Here is a 19440-nt window from a genome sequence, read left to right as displayed (position 1 = left end):
GAAAAATCTGATAATGAGTGTCCTGAAACTCTCCTGATCCAAGCATTTGCATTCGTTAAGAACAAACACACACAGTTAACACTTATCCAGCTACTTGCCTGCTGCGCAATTGCTATGAGACGTGAATACAGCTGTCAGCATATTTGTTGTGTGACAACTGCTATACTCTGCCTGCAACTTTCTCAGACACTATTTCATCAGCGAGAATGACTAGAACCTACAGTAACAAAAAGTATGTGAGAAGTGCACAAAATTATTTCCGAAAAAGACCAATGAATAAAAGTTCAGAGATATGCGAGACTTTTATAGTTGAGACAATACCTTTAAAGTTGAAGAAAAACTGTACAAACTAATTATGATGTTGCAGTCTTACTAGATGGGTACATTTCTTTTTTAACAATAATTGTAAATGTTGGTTTGTCCCGAGACACTGAAGCTCCAAAAAAAATTTTTTTTTCAAATGCTGCAAAGTTATTTTATGTTGTATGTATTTTTATACAGTACATTTGGCATAAAAAAACTGCAACACATTTTACACTTTTAAATGCAGCAGACCTTTCCCTAGATGATTTACCCCCTCCCTCCCCCCTACACACACACACACACACACACACACACACACACACACACACACACACACACACACACACAGACTACGCTGAAACTCTTACTCCTTTTACACTCAGTTCACTATCTAGCACCCTACCATTTCTAACTGAATCTCACTGTTCAAGTTTGCAGTTTGTTGAATTCTCGTCTTTATTTCTGCTGTCTGTTAAGTAACTGAAGGGCCAGGATTCCCGTTTCCTGTTTGATTCAACAGCGGCTGAGATCAAGACAAAAACTGAACAATCAAAACACAGATGTCAAACAATAAGGACGTAGCAATGGCATGCTGGGCATAATGATTGCAAACTGAGTGTACCACCAGGTTGTTAACTTCTAGCATAATGCATTTTCTGCCTCTGCAGCTAACAACAGAAATGGTGGAGGAAGATCACAGCTATAAAGTGAGAGCTCATCAGCCTCCCACTGGCAGTCTATCAGTGTACGTGTGTTGACAGTTCTTTCTCTTGTTGAAATATTAAGTATGTCAGTAAAATATTCTGGCAGCAATTTGCCCAAGAACTCCTCATATTTTTTATTAGCAGCATATACTCAACTGGAAATTAATATAAACTTTGTCTGATATCTTATGAAAAATGAACATTTTTTTAACAAAAGTGAGAATTAGACATATGGGCCAACTCATATCGAACAGATCCATGGAAGTAAGTATTTTTTTTTTCTAAAATAAATTGTATCAAAACTATTGTTCTTAAATGTTGCATGGGGAAGGTGAGTTGAAGATCTGTTTTCCCCATTTAAGAGGAAATAATATTACATGCCTACATGGTGAAATGTTAAAACTGCTTTGAAAACAGAGGAGCAGATACAAAAGGCAGCATGGATATGTCATGAAATTGTGTTTGGTATTGGTTTAGTAACCCATCTTTTGTGAACACATGTGGGAGATATTTTAACAACTGTGTCTTGCATTGGTACTCAGAAAGCCAATAGTGAAGTTCTGATGTGCCAGTAATGAAACCACACACAACCATGAACTAAAAACCTTTAATTATCAATTTATTTCTTATTAGCTTGTCGAATCAAATATTTCTGTCAAGTGACAATTCAATAATTTTAACATGCCACTGCATTTATAAATAATACTTTTCACACAATAATTATTGATTCCGTATCCAAGAAGTGTGTTCAGAACCACCCCCTGCTCTCTCTCTCTCTCTCTCTCTCTCTCTCTCTCTCTCTCTCTCACACACACACACACACACACACACACACACACACACACACACACACATGCACGCACACTCCTCCCCACTCCCTCCCCATGCACACACACATGGCTGCAGTCAATTGTGAAGGTAGGAACTCTCCCTGCAGCATATCCTTCAGTCCCGTATCCTCCCTGTCCTCAACCTTCATTAGTCCCCATCCTCCACCTGCTTCTGCCCCTTCAGCCCTACACACTCATTCCACCATGCCAGCAGCGAACCTGCACAGTCCTTTCTCCTTCTGCTTTCTCCCCTCCCCCAAGCACAGCCTCCAGATGCTGCACCTTTCAGTCCATTACCTGCCCTACCCCGTCCCTGTGTGCTCCCACAAGCAATGGTAACATCGTCTCCCAGCCCTTCCCAGCTATCCCTCTCCCCTTCTGGTCCACACCTCTTCTGAACCCCCACTACCTACCCCACCCAAGATTGCTGCTCCCTCAGGCACAGTTGCAGTTGGATCTCTGTGCCTGGAAATGAAAGTGGCCGTGTGAGTATATGTATGTGTGTGTCTGAGTGTGTGTGTGTGTGTGTGTGTGTGTGTGTGTGTGTGTGTGTGTGTGTTTTACACATGTGCGAAATGTGTATTTTGTATATTTCTGATGAAGGTCTTAGTCCCATAATTAAATAATGTCTAGCAGTCTTTATTCATTGCACTTGTCTGCCACTCAATGCCTTCTCTATGTGATGAGTAGCAATCTAGCCTTTTTATATTTTTGTTATTCCATCCTAAATTTTCCTTTGTTTAAACTGTATACTTCTCTTTTATGTAAGTAGTGTTAAGATGATGACATCTCTGAGGAAATCAGCACTTAATGGAATCTGTGGGACCACTAAAACTCAATGAATTTTTTCTCAGTAACACGCTGCAGTCACAATTATAATTTATTTCTGTGTGGTCTAGCAGTTTATACTTACTTTTTATTTACATCTAAATTTTTCAAAACTCTCTAGAACAGCTCTAAGCATGTAGGAGGTATCTGTAGGTGGGAGACTTCTTCCCCACACAACTTATCTACAGGGTACAGAAATGCATTTTTGCCTCTCCTTCTAGTTTACCTGGTGAGATTATGAATATTAACAACTGCTTTCAAATCTATTTAATGCTCATCATTGTTGGATACCATATAATTGTGGACCTTTGCTCCATACCAAAGACATCTTCACAGCCACCCAATTTATGAACACAGTTTCAAAAATAAAACACATTAAACAGTCCAGCAAGTACAATATCAATAGTGTTTCCTTGTTTTTCACTACTTTTCAGATGGTTCTAACCACATAACTTCATAACTGCTGTTTGTTTTATTGCAACTACACAGCTTTTGAATTTCTGCAATACATTGTCTGATCACAGTAAATCAAAAGCTAGAATTTATTATCTGAATGTAAAACACAGAACAAGGTATCTGTAAACATCAAATCGTAACCTACAAGGGAAAAGGGCATAAAATATATGCCACATACTGCAGCACAATTACTGAAAGCATCTGCTACAAACTAACTATCAACACTTCTCCAAATGATGGGACACTGAAAAACATCTGACAAGAAAAGTATTATCATTTGACAAATAAACTGGAAAATGAGCTGTTAATGTAGTTCATAAATCATAAATTCTTCAACCAGAATGGTAAACTCTTTGCATAGGAGACTAGAAAAATATTCAAGCTTAGATGTATTTTAAATTTATAATGTTTTAAATTATTTTCTTTGTGACTTTTAGTACCTTTCTTATATAATTAAAAAATGGGATTTGCATTTGAAGGGTTGAAATTTCCCTCTTATTGCAGTATTTGTCTCACACCCTTCAACAACGTTACTAGTGCATTATGTGTTGTTTACTTTCTTAGGTGTTAGTACGTGGCAAAATATGAAAATGAAAATAAAGTGTTTCAAAAATATGTTGTTCACAGAGGGAGAGTCAGCTTCAGATTTGCTAGAGAGCTGTTGAACAATAATGTTAAAGAGTGATCAGTTCCTAAAATGCTGACCTACACATTATTGGTTAACTGATTGAATGTGTTGGTTATATGGCTATTGCGCTCACGTAACTCATACCAGCTGATCACCTTTGCTTGAATAAGAAGTATTCTAAGGGATCTGAAATACATGATAAAATTGTTGTAACAGTTCCTTCAACACCAAACTAAAATGACTCATAAAAGATTTCTTGCAAATAGTACACAAAAAGTTGTTTAACAGAAGCAAGCTGAAGTCAATTATATTCAAGCAGATGCACAAAATTAGAAGAAAATTCCAAATTTTATGCACTAATAATTCTGCAACTTGATGACAGGCCTTGAGTAAATAATGACTGACAGCTGCAAGCATCAGCTCATCTGAGTTATGTTGTACTATTAATGTGCCAACAACAAATCATCAAAGTGAATTTATACCTTGCACCTCCAGGCGAGATGTAAATTAACATCACCATGGAAGTCATGAAGATTTTAATACAGAAGGACAATATAAGATAGCAGAAAACAATACAGCAAAGACTACAGTATAGAGCGATGATTCACAGACATATCTTTAAAATGGATCCAGTATTAACACTGATGCCATTGTGATAGAACCAGAAACCACGTGTATTAAAAGACTTTTTGGTTTGGCTACTTCATTTTTAATATCAAATTGCTGACTTCCTTGTAACTGAAATACTGAATGTATGGAAACAAAATGACTTTATTCCATGACTTCATCAAAAACATCTGTTTTGTTTACATTCTTGAAAAATCTGAAATTTTAAAATAATGTTTCTACTGAAATGCCACGAAAAGCTGCACTAAGTCTAACTTTTCTGAAACAGCAAAAGTTTCTAGTCACAGATTAAAACATAAATGAATATCTGAAGCTTGCAGTAAGTGATTCTTACAACCAAATAATCTAGTACATTATAAGCTTACAAAAAAGTGGTAGAATACATTACACAAATCAAGTTTGAAAGTTATGGTACATTTCACAGCAAGTACATACTGCTTCATATATACAATTACCCTGCAGTGCCAACTACTTTAACAAAACATACATATGACCCCATACTTCATTTTGACTGACCTGGACTTACGACAGCTATTGGATGGAATAATAGCTGACGTGGAAAAGCCGATGTTGACGCCAACTTTAACAGTTCATTTCACAACAGGGCCAAATAAAAATTATCACTTTCTTCTGCAGGGTGTAGATGAGCCGGGTGTCACCTGTAAACAACAATCAATACATTGACGTGCTTCCTGATAACTTCACATGTGTTTCCACATATGTACATCACCACAATGAAATTGTTTTGAATGTACCTCTACACAGTCACCGTTACCATTATTAGAAATCACAAGTTTCAGTTTCAAATGCTTCACTATGGAGAGTATGTTTGTATAAGGTTTCCCAGGAGCATTAAGACACATGAGACTCCTACATACATATAACCTAGGTTGTGTGCCATGATGTTTTTTGAAAAAGCATATTTTCATCTGCAGTACCTAAATGTTTCACCTAAAAATCACTGTCAACTCAAATAAAATCACTCCAGTTTCTACAAAGCCAAATTAAATGTGACCGCTGAACATGTCATTATGCACGCAACTGGGATGATTTATATCACAACAGTCTAGATGGTTAAATGAGGATTAAATATTGATTTTTGCCTATTGCTTATATACTCAGTCACCGTTGCCATTATTAAAAACCACAAGTTTCAGTTTCAAATGCTTCACTATGGAGAGTATGTTTGTATAAGGTTTCCCAGGAGCATTAAGACACATGAGACTCCTGCATACATATAACCTAGGTTGTGTGCCATGATGTTTTTTGAAAAATCATATTTTCATCTGCAGTACCTAAATGTTTCGCCTAAAAATCACTGTCAACTCAAATAAAATCACTCCAGTTTCTACAAAGTCAAATTAAATGTGACCGCTGAACATGTCATTATGCACGCAACTAGGATGATTTATATCACAACAGTCTAGATGGTTAAATGAGGATTAAATATTGATTTTTGCCCATTGCTTATATACTGGTTGCACAAAAACTCCCTAGAATGTTAACAATGTTGTCTGTGTTACTGTCGATTTAAGATGTTCTCTAACTGCTGCTGCTATATTTCTTGTCATATTTATGTGTTTCTTTTTCTTTTAATGGTATTGAAAATGCAAACTTCTCTCATGTAGCATAAATTACTTCTAATAAAAGGTTACAATTAAATCCTAAATGATTTTTGTCCATCTATATTGTAAATTGGTTTTTATTTTTTGAAATGAAATGTATCTGGTGTGCTACTGAGCTTGAAAGAAGAAATATTCTCCAATGAAACTGCTGAATAGTTCCTGTCCATCTTCTACTGGGTAACAAATGCCATATATTTTTCTGTTTTCACTCACATCCTCCTAGACAGCAGTCCACATTTAATTATTTTTAAAAAAGCTTAAAACATCTGAGAATTACAACTGATGATCTCCTCACTATTACTGTACAAAAACTATGATTTCACTGGTATCTTGGCTGTGACTCATAATCCTTCATAGTTGCTGCTTTCCATCTAAGCAACTACCTACCACAGTGACTGTGTGGGTACTGCAATGTGCTGCATTGAAGCAGCCTAGATAGTGGTCATGCATTACAAAGACGGGGCCATGGAAAAGTGAATTATGGAAAATATAATTACCACACTGATACTTCTACTGGATGTTAAAGAAGGCAGCAGACTGAAAAATTTAGTTTCCACAAGATGAATGATTCAATTCATTTCCGATCTTTGAGGTAAACCGGTACTGGTATTATTATGAAAGAAAGATGGGAACAGACTAACAGAGTGAGTTACAGGTAACACATTTGACTAAATTATTATTCCGATAATGAAATATAACCAATATTAAGAACCACTGTGTGAGCCCTTGTCACAAGCTGATGAGGAGGAAATACGGAGAGTACACAGGAAAACACAGATATTGATAACAAATGTGATGGGATACGGAAATTTAATGACAGCCAAAGCAGAGGGATAAACACCAGAGATAAATCAGGAAATACTCCAGCTTATGCAGGAAATAAGAAAATATGAAAATCCTAAGGGCACAACAGGGAGACAGCAGCATTGACAGCTTAGGACTTGAAATTAACAGGAAGCGCAAACAGGGTAAAGCGGAATAGACACGAGACACATGTAAAGCAACTTGGATAGAGTAGCAAGTAAAGGTGGTGTTCTATGAAGTATACCTGACAATCCTCTTTTAAGGGTAGATAGACTGGAAACAGTGTATCAAATGTCTAAATGATGGAGAACAACTATTCTGAGAGGATGAAGGTGATTTGGAACAAACAGTTCAACAAAGTACTGAAAGAGCTGAGACAGCAGGACACGGTTAAGTAACTAAGCATTTCTAAAATCTGTTGGAGCTAACAAAACCAGGGTAGGCATTATCATCACATCTCCTAAGATAGTGTGAGCAGATAAAATTGGAAGCAATCACGCAATCAATCTGACATGTCACACTTTTGTTTAAAATAATGTACAAGACAGAAAGAACAGTTTTAGAGGTATTGCATGAAAATAAGTTCAGTTTCAGAAATGGAAAAGGCATCTGAGAAGTAATTTTAACTTTGTACTTGAAAATGTAAGGAAGAAAAAAGAAAATTCAGGATAAAATCAGACAATGGAAAATCTGGGCTGGATTAACAATATGAAAAGAACAGATTGCTACTTACCATATAGAGAGGGTGATGAGAGGCAAACAGGGATGTGGAAGAATGACCGCTAAATCAGTCTGCCACTCCATGCCTCCTGTATGTGATGAGTAGCAACCTATCCTTTCCATATTGTTGAAAACTGAAGATACTTTCACAATATTTGTGGGCCTAGAGAAAGCATTTAACCATGCAAAATTGAATAAGATGTTAACAATGCTGACAGAAGGGGAGTCAGAGAATGCACTGGAAGTACTAAATGTGGACGATTGAGAAAGATAAGTCACATTGAGAAAATCACACAGTTTATTAACTTACACATCAAAGAAGCAATGAAGTGAGAGAATTTCAGAAGAGGACTACAATTGCAAAGAAAACAGACACCAATGTTAAGCTTTGCAGATGACGTACATCTTTTGGCCCAAAACAAGGAAAACTTAGAAGACTGTTGGATGGCAAGGACAGCATACATTGCATAGAATATCAACTAAGATAAAAAAGTGACAAAATGGAAGGTTGGAGGATCTAATCTCCACTAGGTAATCCTGATTCAGATTTTCTAAGGTTTCCCCAAATTACCACATGTAAACTCCAAGATGGTTTCTGTCCCACCACTGTTAAAACTAGACTGGTAAGTAAACAGTGATATCATGGTTTGTCCAATGGTTTTGCAAAAGTGAGCACTGGACCAAAAAATCTGTCACACTACTTTGACCTTGATAATGGCCTCAATTTGCTGCAGAAGAGAGCCCATAAGTTTCTTCAAGATGCTTTGTCGAGTGGACACCAATCAGAGATTAAGAGCACTTGATTTTGCAAGCTAGTCACGGTGCAATATGACGCTTGTGTTTGTCAAACCAGGAATGTTTTCATGCAACACTTTGAACATAGATGTCACATTGGAAGAGAGGAGTGTTCAAAACACACTTGTCATTAAGATGTATAAGGAAGGGCAACACTGGTCATAAGGAACATTTAAATAATAATCACTGATAATTTTCTCTCTTGGCCTAAATGTAGCTGTTATACTGAACTTGACTTTATTGTTGTTGTTGTTATTCTTGATATCACTCATAGAATATTTGTTCAAAGCATAATTACATTTATCTTTTGTATTCATAGTGTAGAATGATTACAAATATATCTGGCCAGCTGTTACTGACGTGACAGAGGAATTGCAAAGTTTCAAACAAGTTTCAAACATATCTTCACAGGGCTAATAACTGGAGACTGAGGATGGCTGATTTCATTCATTCATCCATATACCATGGCCTATGGGCTCATTATACAGATAAACTTTAAAATGTGTCCAGAATGAGATTTTCACGCTGCAGAGGAGTGTGCACTGATATGAAACTTCCTGGCAGATTAAAACTGTGTGCTGGACTGAGACGCAAACTTGGGACCTTTGCCTTTTGCGGACAAATGCTCTACCATCTGAGCTACCCAAGCATGACTTACGACCCGCCCTCACAACTTCAATTCTGCCAGTACCAGTTTTTAAAAAAATGTGTTTTATGTACTCCTCCTTCTGAAGACATATATAAAAAAGAAGAACAAATGTTTCCTTGCTATGTGTATCAATACATTTAAAAAATTCATTGTCATATCTCTGCTATAGTCAAAACCTGTGTTGAGAAACAGCTATAGATGAATGTAATACAGTTAGTTAGTTAGTTACATGTTGCATGGACCATTTTGCTCAATACATCCTAATGATGTGGAATGAGTCACTTTACATTCACATCTCAAATTAATTTTAACACATCATTACATTCTGAACATTTCTGTGATGTTTATTGTTTCACAAAAAGAAAAAAAAAGATATACAGATGTGAATTAAGTTATTTCTGCCCACCACCTTTTACACATTACAGTGATACGGTAATAAGGAGTTGTCAATGAGAAACTTTCTCAGTTTGCTATGAAATTTTACTTTGCTGTGTGTCAGACATTTTATATCACTGCGTAAGTGATACAAAATTTTGGTTGCATAATTGTGTACACATTTTTGTGCTAAAGACAACCTTCATGTGCAGTAATAAATATCATTTTTCCTTCTGGCATTATAATTATGTACCTCATTTTTCTTTTTGAACTGTAGTGGATTCTTTACGACAAACTTCACGAGTGGCTAAATATACAGTTAGCTAGAAACCTAATACTTTAAAAAAGGTATTATTTACTGTGTTATACTAAACAGTTTTTGTTTGCCTATTACTGTCTGATTAATACTTGTGAGTGACACCATATTCGACTTTTGCAGAGATAACAGAATTGTGGTGAAACTTTTATGGCATAATCTGTATCACTTCAGGCATAGGGTTACCGTCATAGTCTCGGATGTTATTGAATTTAGCATGTGTTAAAATTCAGGAGTAAGTAAGAAACACATATTTTCTTGTTTTCTCAAAAAATTCCTGCCCCGAGATAAAGGCCTCCAAAGATGACACTGCGAACACTGTTTTGAAGATGCAAATTTTGGAAATTTTTTTAAATGCTATATCTCTGTAACAGTTCTAGATATTTTGTTAGAGTTTTTTATTTGAAAGATAATTTCTGTATGATTACAATGGTATCCTCTGTTTGGACATATCTGTCAAAGTTATTTTACTGTTGTCTTTTGAATTTTTTTTATGATTTACAGAAAAAAAAAACTATTTCAAAAATGCCAATCCAGAAAACTTAGATTTTTTTCTATTGATTAGTACCAAGTAGTATTATATTCTCAGTAAAGGAGAGCTTCCATTTTTAAGTTGGACTGGTTTCATTTTTAAAAAATCATTTTTTTTAACTTTCAACTGTCTTCACTGAAGTTGTTTCTCACTATTTTTTTTGTTGCAAGGTTTGTTTCTATTGTCTTTGTTGCAGTTATTTCTGATCACTTTCTTTGTTGCAGTTTTTTTTCACTTTAAGTGTTGTTACACTTTGTTGTAGTTTGTCAGTTTCTTTGTCATGGCTGTTCACTGCAAGTTTCTGTATTGTAGTTGTTCTGTGCTAATTTGTTTACTGAAGAGGCTCCTAAGAAATATGAGATCATCCAGTGAGTTCTCTGTTTCCATGAGGAATTTGCCAGTTGACACAGTTACAGTGTGTTTTGTGAAAAGGACTGTTTGAAATGTCTTCTGACTGGGGCCACAGGAGAGTGAAGTGTGCTGACTATTTGCTTACCCTTAAAAAAGTTATATATAAGACAAACAAAAACAGACTTTGTTAAGTTTGGGAATAAGTGTTCTCATTTGAAGACTCTGTTTCAAAGTGAAGATGTTTCCAGTGACGACTTTTTGTGTTCTAAACGTACTGACAGAATAACAACAATGACAGTATCTGAACAAGATGAAGCCTCCCATGGTCCAAATTCTGTATCAATAGAGGAAGAATTAAATACCCTGAATCAGTCAATCACATAGGTAGGTGTTAGACCTGTTAAGAAACCGTAGTCAGTGAAGTTGAGTCATAAGCTCTACGCATCAAGAAAGCGCAGAGAAATTACTATTAGCTATGGACGAATACACTACAGCAAAACCGACCACACTCCTCAAAATAGAAATTCCATCTTCAGAAGAAAATGAACCAAAGAACTCTTGCCAGCAATTTTTTACAAATATCAATTCAGCTGTTGAATATTTTGCATCCTACAGTGAAAAGGTGCAAGTTTTAACTATTATTCCACAGACATTTTCAAAGAAAACAATTTTAAACCACATTCCATCAGTATCAAAGTACTTGGTAGACAAATCAAGAAATTTGAGGTCTGTAAAAGGAGTCTTTGGAAGATCGGATCCCTATTATGGTCATCCTATAGAGGCAGCTCAAGTTCAAATAGTGCAGTCATTTTATCTGGAAGATAAATGGCACTGTTCTCGTCAGAGTGCCAACTAAAAAAAGACACTATAACTGTAACAGTTGAAGGTCAAAAAGTTGTTCAAGTGAAGAGGTACACGACTCACAGTATTAAAAAAACTTATTTATAAGAGCAACTATACAACTTCACATATTGGAAGATCAAAATTTTATGTGCTACAACCTAAGTGGGTAGCTCCACGTCCACCTAGACATTTTATGTCTGTTTAGGTGTTTACTGTGTGAATTTTGAACATTGTGGTAACTTTGAAGAACTTATTGGAGCACATGACATAGACACCTTGGTTGGGCATGTGAAGTCATTAGTAGTCTGTGACGTAAAGCGAGAGACTTGTTTCTTTCAAGAATGTGGTGACTGCCCTGGAAAAGGAGGGCTGTCTCAACAGACACTTGGCTTGGAAGACATAGCAGATAACTCTGCAGAAATTATGTATGTGACATGAGAGGAAAGTAAACTAATTAAGAAAACAGTTGCCTTTGACAGTTTCATTGATCAACTTGGTAAATAGTCAGTGAAAGCAGTCACACACCAGCATCTGAAGAAATTTCAACAACACATCAAATAAGTGAAAGGGGGTGAAGAGGTTGAAGAACTATGTTTGGTGTTTCACTGTGATTTTGCTGAGAACTGGACTGTAATTTCCCCGCAAGAAGTACAAGGGTATCATTGGAGTAATGACCATGTTTCAATTTTTACAGGAGTGACATATTTTCAAAACGTGATCACAAGTTTGTAGTTATAAGTGATGGCACAGAACATGACTTAGCACATGCTATGCTGGCAATGCACAAAATTCTTCAACTGCAAACAGGGGCAGAGAAGATCATCATTATTTCTGATGGTGCTCCTAGTCATTTTAAAAATAGTTACCAGCTGTTTGAATGGAGTAAGTTGCTTGTGCCAACTGATTGGGTATACTGTGCTAGTGGTTACGGGAGGGGGCCTTGTGATGGTGTAGGAGGCCTCCTGAAGCACCATGCCACAAAACATAATCTTTCCGGACCAGATACAGCTGTGATTCAGAATGCTCGGGATTTTACGAGACACGTGAAATCTTACACATCTACAGGCCTCATTCTTTTGTCCAAAGAGGAAATCGAAGAATTCCATGAGCAGAAAAAAGAAGAATGGTCGAAACAAACTACTACTGTGAAAGGAATTCAGAAGACACATTTCTGGACTCAAAGTAAAGGGCAAACTCATATTGCACACACTTTAAAGAGCAAGAAAGAAGAAATTTTCTTCGTTCAGCTAACACCTCTGAAACATCAGGATAATATTCAGATTCACAAACTGAGACGGGGTGTGTGTGTGTGTGTGTGTGTGTGTGTGTGTGTGTGTGTGTGTGTGTGTGTGTGTGACTGGTGGATTGCAAAGATTATAGACACCAGTTATGAGTTAAACAAAATTGTGGTCAACTTTACGCTACCACATGGACTAGCTGCTGGATATAGGTTTCCCGCTGAAAGACAGCAGCAACACCATCAGTGCTCACTTCCTGTTCACAATGTTTTGAAGACTGTTAAGACCTCCAGTTCCTATTGGTTCAATGGGAAGGTATCACTCTATGTCATAGGAAGATATTGAAGCAATGAAACACATTTTTAGTTCATTGACTAGCTAATTTCAGTAAAAACAGAGTGAACAGAATGAGTCTCTTACTCATCTTTCAAAACTAATATTAGGCTATGTTAAGTAAGGATAGGTTTTGATTTTTATGAGCCTGTTATGTGATAATATGGTAATAAAACAGGTTTCATGTATGTCAAAAATTTCAATTGTTTATAAAACCTGTTCAACCTAAAAAGTGGAAGCTCTCCTTTTCAGGGAATGTAGAACTATATGGTACTAATCAACAGAAAAAAATCAAAATTTCATGGATTGGCATTCCTGAAAAAAAAAAAAAAATTTTTCCATAAATTATAAAAAAAGTTCAGAACACTATAGTAAAAGAACTTTGACAGATAAGTCCAGATGGAGGATTTCTTTGTAATCATAAAGCAATTATCTTTGAAATAAAAAAAACTGGAACTGTTCCAGAGATACAGCATTTTAATTTTTTTTCCAGAATATGCATCTTCAAAATAATATGCACAGTGTCATCTTTGGAGAGCTGTACCTCAGAGCAGAATTTTCTTTTTTTAGAGAAAATAAAATAATACATGTTCCTTTCTTAGTGCTTCATTTTAATATATGCTAAATTCAATACCATCCAATACTATGAAGGTAAGACTTTTCCTAGCCTGTCTGAATTGATATAGACTATGCCTAACATATTATCAGATAAAGCTTGTGCAATATATGTAAAGTGGGCTGCATTATTATAAATTGTGTTTAAAATATGAAATACAAAGCTAATTTTTCTAGATTATTTATGTTACTAACTGATCTAGTAAATAAAGAATACCTTCCTAAAGTAAAATCATTCACATTTTTTGCAATGAGACATAACAAATGCCCGCATCTCGTGGTCGTGCGGTAGCGTTCTTGCTTCCCACGCCCGGGTTCGATTCCCGGCGGGGTCAGGGATTTTCTCTGCCTAGTGATGGCTGGGTGTTGTGTGCTGTCCTTAGGTTACTTAGGTTTAAGTAGTTCTAAGTTCTAGGGGACTGATGACCATCGATGTTAAGTCCCATAGTGCTCAGAGCCATTTGAACCATTTGAACATAACAAATTGTCATACTGATTGTTTTGTGTCTGTATGTGCACATGTTGAGAGTATTTGTAAGTCTGCCAGATACAGTTTCTACAACATGGCACAGCTCCCAAAAGGGGTAGAAACTATTTCTCCTTTGAATGCTGTATTGAGAGTACCCTATGAAATGGGCCACTCAAGTGAAATCTGAGCTACAATTAATTCTGGAGTTCTGGCAGAAGTGTATAGCATCTTCCAATTGTGACTATGTTTCTATTCTCTTAAAATGTCTCAAATAGGCTGCTAAAAAACTGTCATGACCTGCTATTCATTTCTCTACCTGTCTACGAGAATATGCAAGGTAGTGAAAATATTCTTAATAACAAATCTGAAATATAATTTCCCTTCGCAATTCATTCTTCTTCAAGAGAAAGGGCATAAGTTCAGAAAAAGAGATAATATTACTCTCTTACAAAGAATAATGAAGACTTTATTTGAGAAAAAGTTTGTAAACCTACACCTAACAGATGGAGACCTGAAACAGTTACTGCTAGCTATTGCAAAAAAGATTACAGTAAGCCTATTATAAGGCATAACACACAGTATGGGATTTGTGTCTATGCCTGTTGACAACTGTTAATATTAAGTTTTCTTATAACTTTATTTGACTGTAGTTTCATCGGTACAATAGACTCCATGTGGCATATGAATAATGTAGAACTATTTTTAATTAAATTATGTAATGTATAATGATGCTAAGAATTCTGACACATTTACACAGCACATTCAATCATCTGAGAACTAAAAGAAGTGTATTAACAATATCTACAGAGAAAGATAAATTTGTATCTTGTATGGTATATTAGTAAAGTAAAGTTGCATGCCCTCAGGAAAAATTGCGGCTGTAGTTTCCCCTTGTTTTCAGCCATTCGCAGTACCAGCACAGCAAGGCCGTTTTGGTTAGTGTTACAAGGTCAGATCAGTCAATCATCCAAACTGTTGCCCCTGCAACTACTGAAAAGGCTGCTGCCCCATTTCAGGAACCACATGTTAGTCTGGCCTCTCAACAGATACCCCTCCATTGTGGTTGCACTTACGGTACAGCTATCTGTATCGCTGAGGCACGCAAGCCTCCCCACCAACGACAAGTTCCATGGTTCATGTTGTGATTCCATCAGAGACAGCAAAGGACTTAGAAGAGCAGTTGAACGGAATGGACAGTATCTTGAAAGGAGGAAATAAGATGAACATCAACAAAAGCAAAACGGAGATAGTGGAATGTAGTTGAATTAAGTCGGGTTATGCTGAGGGAATCAGATTAGGAAATGAGACACTTAAAGCAGTAAACGAGTTTTGCTATTTGGGGAGCAAAATAACTGATGATGGTTGAAGTAGAGAGGATATAAAATGTAGACTGGCAATGGCAAGGAAAGCTTTTATGAAGAAGAGAAATTTGTTAACATCGAGTATAGATTTAAGTGTCAGGAAGTCGTTTCTGAAAGTATTTGTGTGGAGTGTAGCCATGTATGGAAGTGAAACATGGACGATAAACAGTTTGGACAAGAATAGAATGGAAGCTTTCGAAATGTGGTGCTACAGAAGAATGCTGAAGATTGGATGGGTAGATCACATAACTAAGAGGAGGTATTGAATAGAATTGGGGAGAAGAGAAATTTGTGGCACAACTTGACTAGAAGAAGGGATCGGTTCGTAGGACATGTTCTGAGGCATCAAGGGGATCACCAATTTAGTATCTGAGGGCAGTGTGGAGGGTAAAAATCATAAAGGGAGACCAAGAGATGAATACACTAAGCAGATCCAGAAGGATGTAGGTTGCAGTAGGTACTGGGAGATGAAGAAGCTTGCACAGGATAGAGTAGCATGGAGAGCTGCATCAAACCAGTCTCTGGACTGAAGACCACTACAACAACATGGTATTTTAGTTGTTATTTCTTTCTTTTGTGATGCTTTGTCTTTAGACAGGGATTTGAGTACTTAATTCTGTTTGTAGTACCTATATATGTTGTTACTCTCTACTTATTACTGGATTTTACATTTGTTTGGATCGTTAACTGAAGCATTCCACACAAACTGTTAACTCTGACCATGGATGTTGTCGAGATGGCAGGCATAAACGACTTCTCACAATCAAATGTGCACAATGTACACATCATATCAAGAATTATAGTTTTTCTCATCATGACATCACATTCATCAGCTTCATCACCTCATAACCAAACTGCATGTTTCAATCAAACCTAGACTACAACGAAACACAGACGTTGGGCTACACTGCTATTCAGTTTGGTGCCACAACCTACATTCCAAACAGTAATGTACAGGCAAAACAAATAACATCATTGATCTGTTTTCTTTCATATAATGTCACATGCCAGAACATCATTATAACATAGGTCAAAGACAATGTCCAATATTGGTAGGTTTAAGTAACTCTTCTATGTATGAGAAGTGGCTGCATCAAAACTCCAGTCAGTAACACCTTTATTACATAGAACACACTGGTAGCGCCATCAGACTTCAAATATAACTCTGCATTTTTTTATGAATACATTTCTTGAAACTATGAATGTGTAAACAACTGAATGATGTGTCTTGCAGAATAATGCTAGATGGTCACCACTGTCATTACCACAAATGGACTTGCACAATATTTGGAATTAAATAATTTTTTTTCAGCTCAATTTCTGTAGGCTAAATATTAAATACTTCAGTAGATAAGTGTGAGAGTACAAATTAGAAAGTCCAAGGTTCAATCCATGTTTTGTCCCCTGGACTTTTTCTGTCATTGATCACTTCTGGTAATGATTTCTTAATGTGAAAGATGCAAAGTTACACCATGTTTTGGGGTCCATATTACACTATAGTTTCCCCTCTAACTAAGTTGGCTCAAAGATCAAAAGAAAGCAAAGCATACTGCCTACGATGAGAACATTCCTAATAAAGCACTGTGATATTCTAGATCTACATTCATAATATGCAAACTACTTTTTAATGCATGACATATATTCAGCATTGTAACACATTAGTTGCAATTCTATATGGAGTGCAAGAAGAATGGTTGCTTAAATATCTCTGTATGAATTGTAATTAGACTAATCTTGTCTTTGTGTTCACTATAGGAGCAATACATATGGGGCTGTAGATTATCTCTAGACTCTTCACTTCATAAACTTCATATTATGCTTTTGCTTGATTGTTGGCTTGTATCTTGAAGTGTCTGCCAATTCAAATATTTCAGCATTTCTGCAACTTTCTCCTGAGAGCCAAGAATGTGATCATTTGTGTTGTTCTTGTGACTGACATATTGCAGTGGCAGAGAAGAGTGTTGTCAGCAAGCAGCGAGCATCACTTCATTAGGTGCTGCACATACCTACAAAACAGGCAATGCGGCATGCATGTGATGCTTGTGAAAGAACTGCGATTGGATGGTGTCTGGCCCCTACCACTCGACGTGCTGAAGCATCAGTCACAAAGTGATTCTGATAATAGTGTAGAATATGTTCAGTGTCCCCTTTTAGTCCTACGTGGTACAAGGCCACACACACTTGAGGAATAATCTGAGTTGGGACGCAATCCATTTGCTGCTGGTCACTGCATTTTTCTGGTACCTTGCCAATAAATCGAAGTGAAGCCAAACATCCAAGCTGAGGAAACAGTCATGTTTCGAGCTCTCCATAATTGGAAAGTATTTCCAATTATGGGTTCTATTATATCAAAATTCCAGTTACTTGAGTTTAACTATTTCTCATTGAAAAATAGTTTGTTTACATTGGTATGGATGTGACACATTATTACATTTAAACATTTTTCCATTCAGTACAGGTTTATTTTCATGTTTAGATGGCAGTACTGAAGATAAAGTCCCTAAAACAAATCTAACAAGTTGTATACTCCGGATTAAACTACTCAAGAAAGCTACACCTAGGAAGAAAGAGTAATTTGAGTGTGCAGGAACATAAGAGAGGAGGAAAATAGACACAAAATTGGTGTAGAAAAACAGTAGGATCATTATCTGAGGCGCTTTTTGGTAGATAAAACTTAAATCTATAGCTTCAGTACCTTACCACAACAGGAAGTCTGTAAACATAAATGTACTCATATATGAATATTGTAATCCGCAAGATAATTGACTTAACTGCTGAATTTATGAAAATAGCTGGAGACAATTGAAAGTATTTAGAGTTACTGGCATCAAAGGTATTTAATACTAATACAATGCCGGATGATTACCAGTAAGCAACTGACAATAATGGTGCAAACATGGTACAAAGTACTGAAGGGTATCTTGGAACTAAGTTAATAAAAACGGTCGGAATCAGATTATATACACCGTTTTTCCGCACTTACTGAGAATTTCAATCGAAGCAGATGGTGGTTAATGTTGTTTGCTGACGTGTCCTTATCTGATACGTGTCATTACACTTAACAATGGCAAGTTTATAAGCGCCACGTATATTGCGAAAAATGCGCAGATTGGGGTACACCTGAAGTTATTCTAGAAAAGAGAAGTGTAAGAAGCAAAGAGTGGATTAAATTAACAATTAATAATACAATCGAAAAGCGCGGACAAAACATCATAAACTCGCAGAACCAACACTTTCAGCTAATCTATATACTGATATCCAGTAAGTCACAGGCTACATCTTCTGTTTTACAATTCTCTACTAACAATGCGAAAAATATCTTTGTTTTAAGCCAACTAATTGATTCATGCATTACAAACAAATGCTTTTACTTCGGACAAACACCGGCGACTTCACTTTGTTTATTTACTATCTGGCTTGACAGTTCCCATTTTGCTTGTGCCCATGTCAAAGCACTTCATCTACACATATAATCCACACTTCGTTCGGCAAGGGCAAAGATGACTCACTACCAAATGCGTATCGGGTCAGAACGACAGCTCGCCCAGATTGGATTGTTGTTTTCTGCAGTATGTATTGGAGCTTTCACACAACGTCGCATCGCTCAGCCCCACACTGAATCACAATTGTTTTTAGAAACGGGAGCGTCTGTAGCGCAATAAATTGCAGCAACAAAAAGAAGAAGACACCTCATCTGTCTTTTCGTTGGTTTCCTAAGGACTTGAGAGGTATATACCATCATGTTATTAAAGTGCATCGTCGGGATTCGATTGCAGACTACGCGTGTGTTAATGATTAATGTTTCGTTTTAGGAGCAGAAAATGGCTAATGAATAGCGGACGAGAAGATCTTACTAAAAAAAGATCCTGTTTACCTTTTTATATAATGTTAAGTTTTGTTTGCTGCACTTCAAATAAAACCAGTTCATGAACGCAGACAATAATAAACTCTTGTGGAATGCGGAACTCATACTGTTTGACGTCCTAAATAAACCACCTCAGCTGACGATGAGAAGGAAACTGCTACAAAAAGTTCTGC

The 19440-nt window shown here is 36.5% G+C and overlaps 1 protein-coding gene across 1 annotated transcript in view; it reads right to left on the bottom strand.

Moving 5' to 3' along the window:
- Positions 1–18815, bottom strand: part of LOC126413465 (sodium leak channel NALCN) — a 429358-nt gene extending 410543 nt beyond the window's left edge. Inside the window, exons 1-3 of the mRNA XM_050083266.1 lie at positions 18774–18815; positions 18386–18533; positions 4893–5035 (exon numbers count right to left, since the gene is read on the bottom strand). The gene's annotated coding sequence lies outside the window, so the exon portion shown is untranslated. The remainder of the gene's footprint in view (positions 1–4892; positions 5036–18385; positions 18534–18773) is intronic.
- Positions 18816–19440: the final 625 nt, after the last annotated feature.

Source organism: Schistocerca serialis, chromosome 1 (genome assembly GCF_023864345.2).
Source record: "Schistocerca serialis cubense isolate TAMUIC-IGC-003099 chromosome 1, iqSchSeri2.2, whole genome shotgun sequence".
NCBI classification, from domain to species: domain Eukaryota; kingdom Metazoa; phylum Arthropoda; class Insecta; order Orthoptera; family Acrididae; genus Schistocerca; species Schistocerca serialis.
This window is presented reverse-complemented; position numbering and strand designations above follow the sequence as displayed.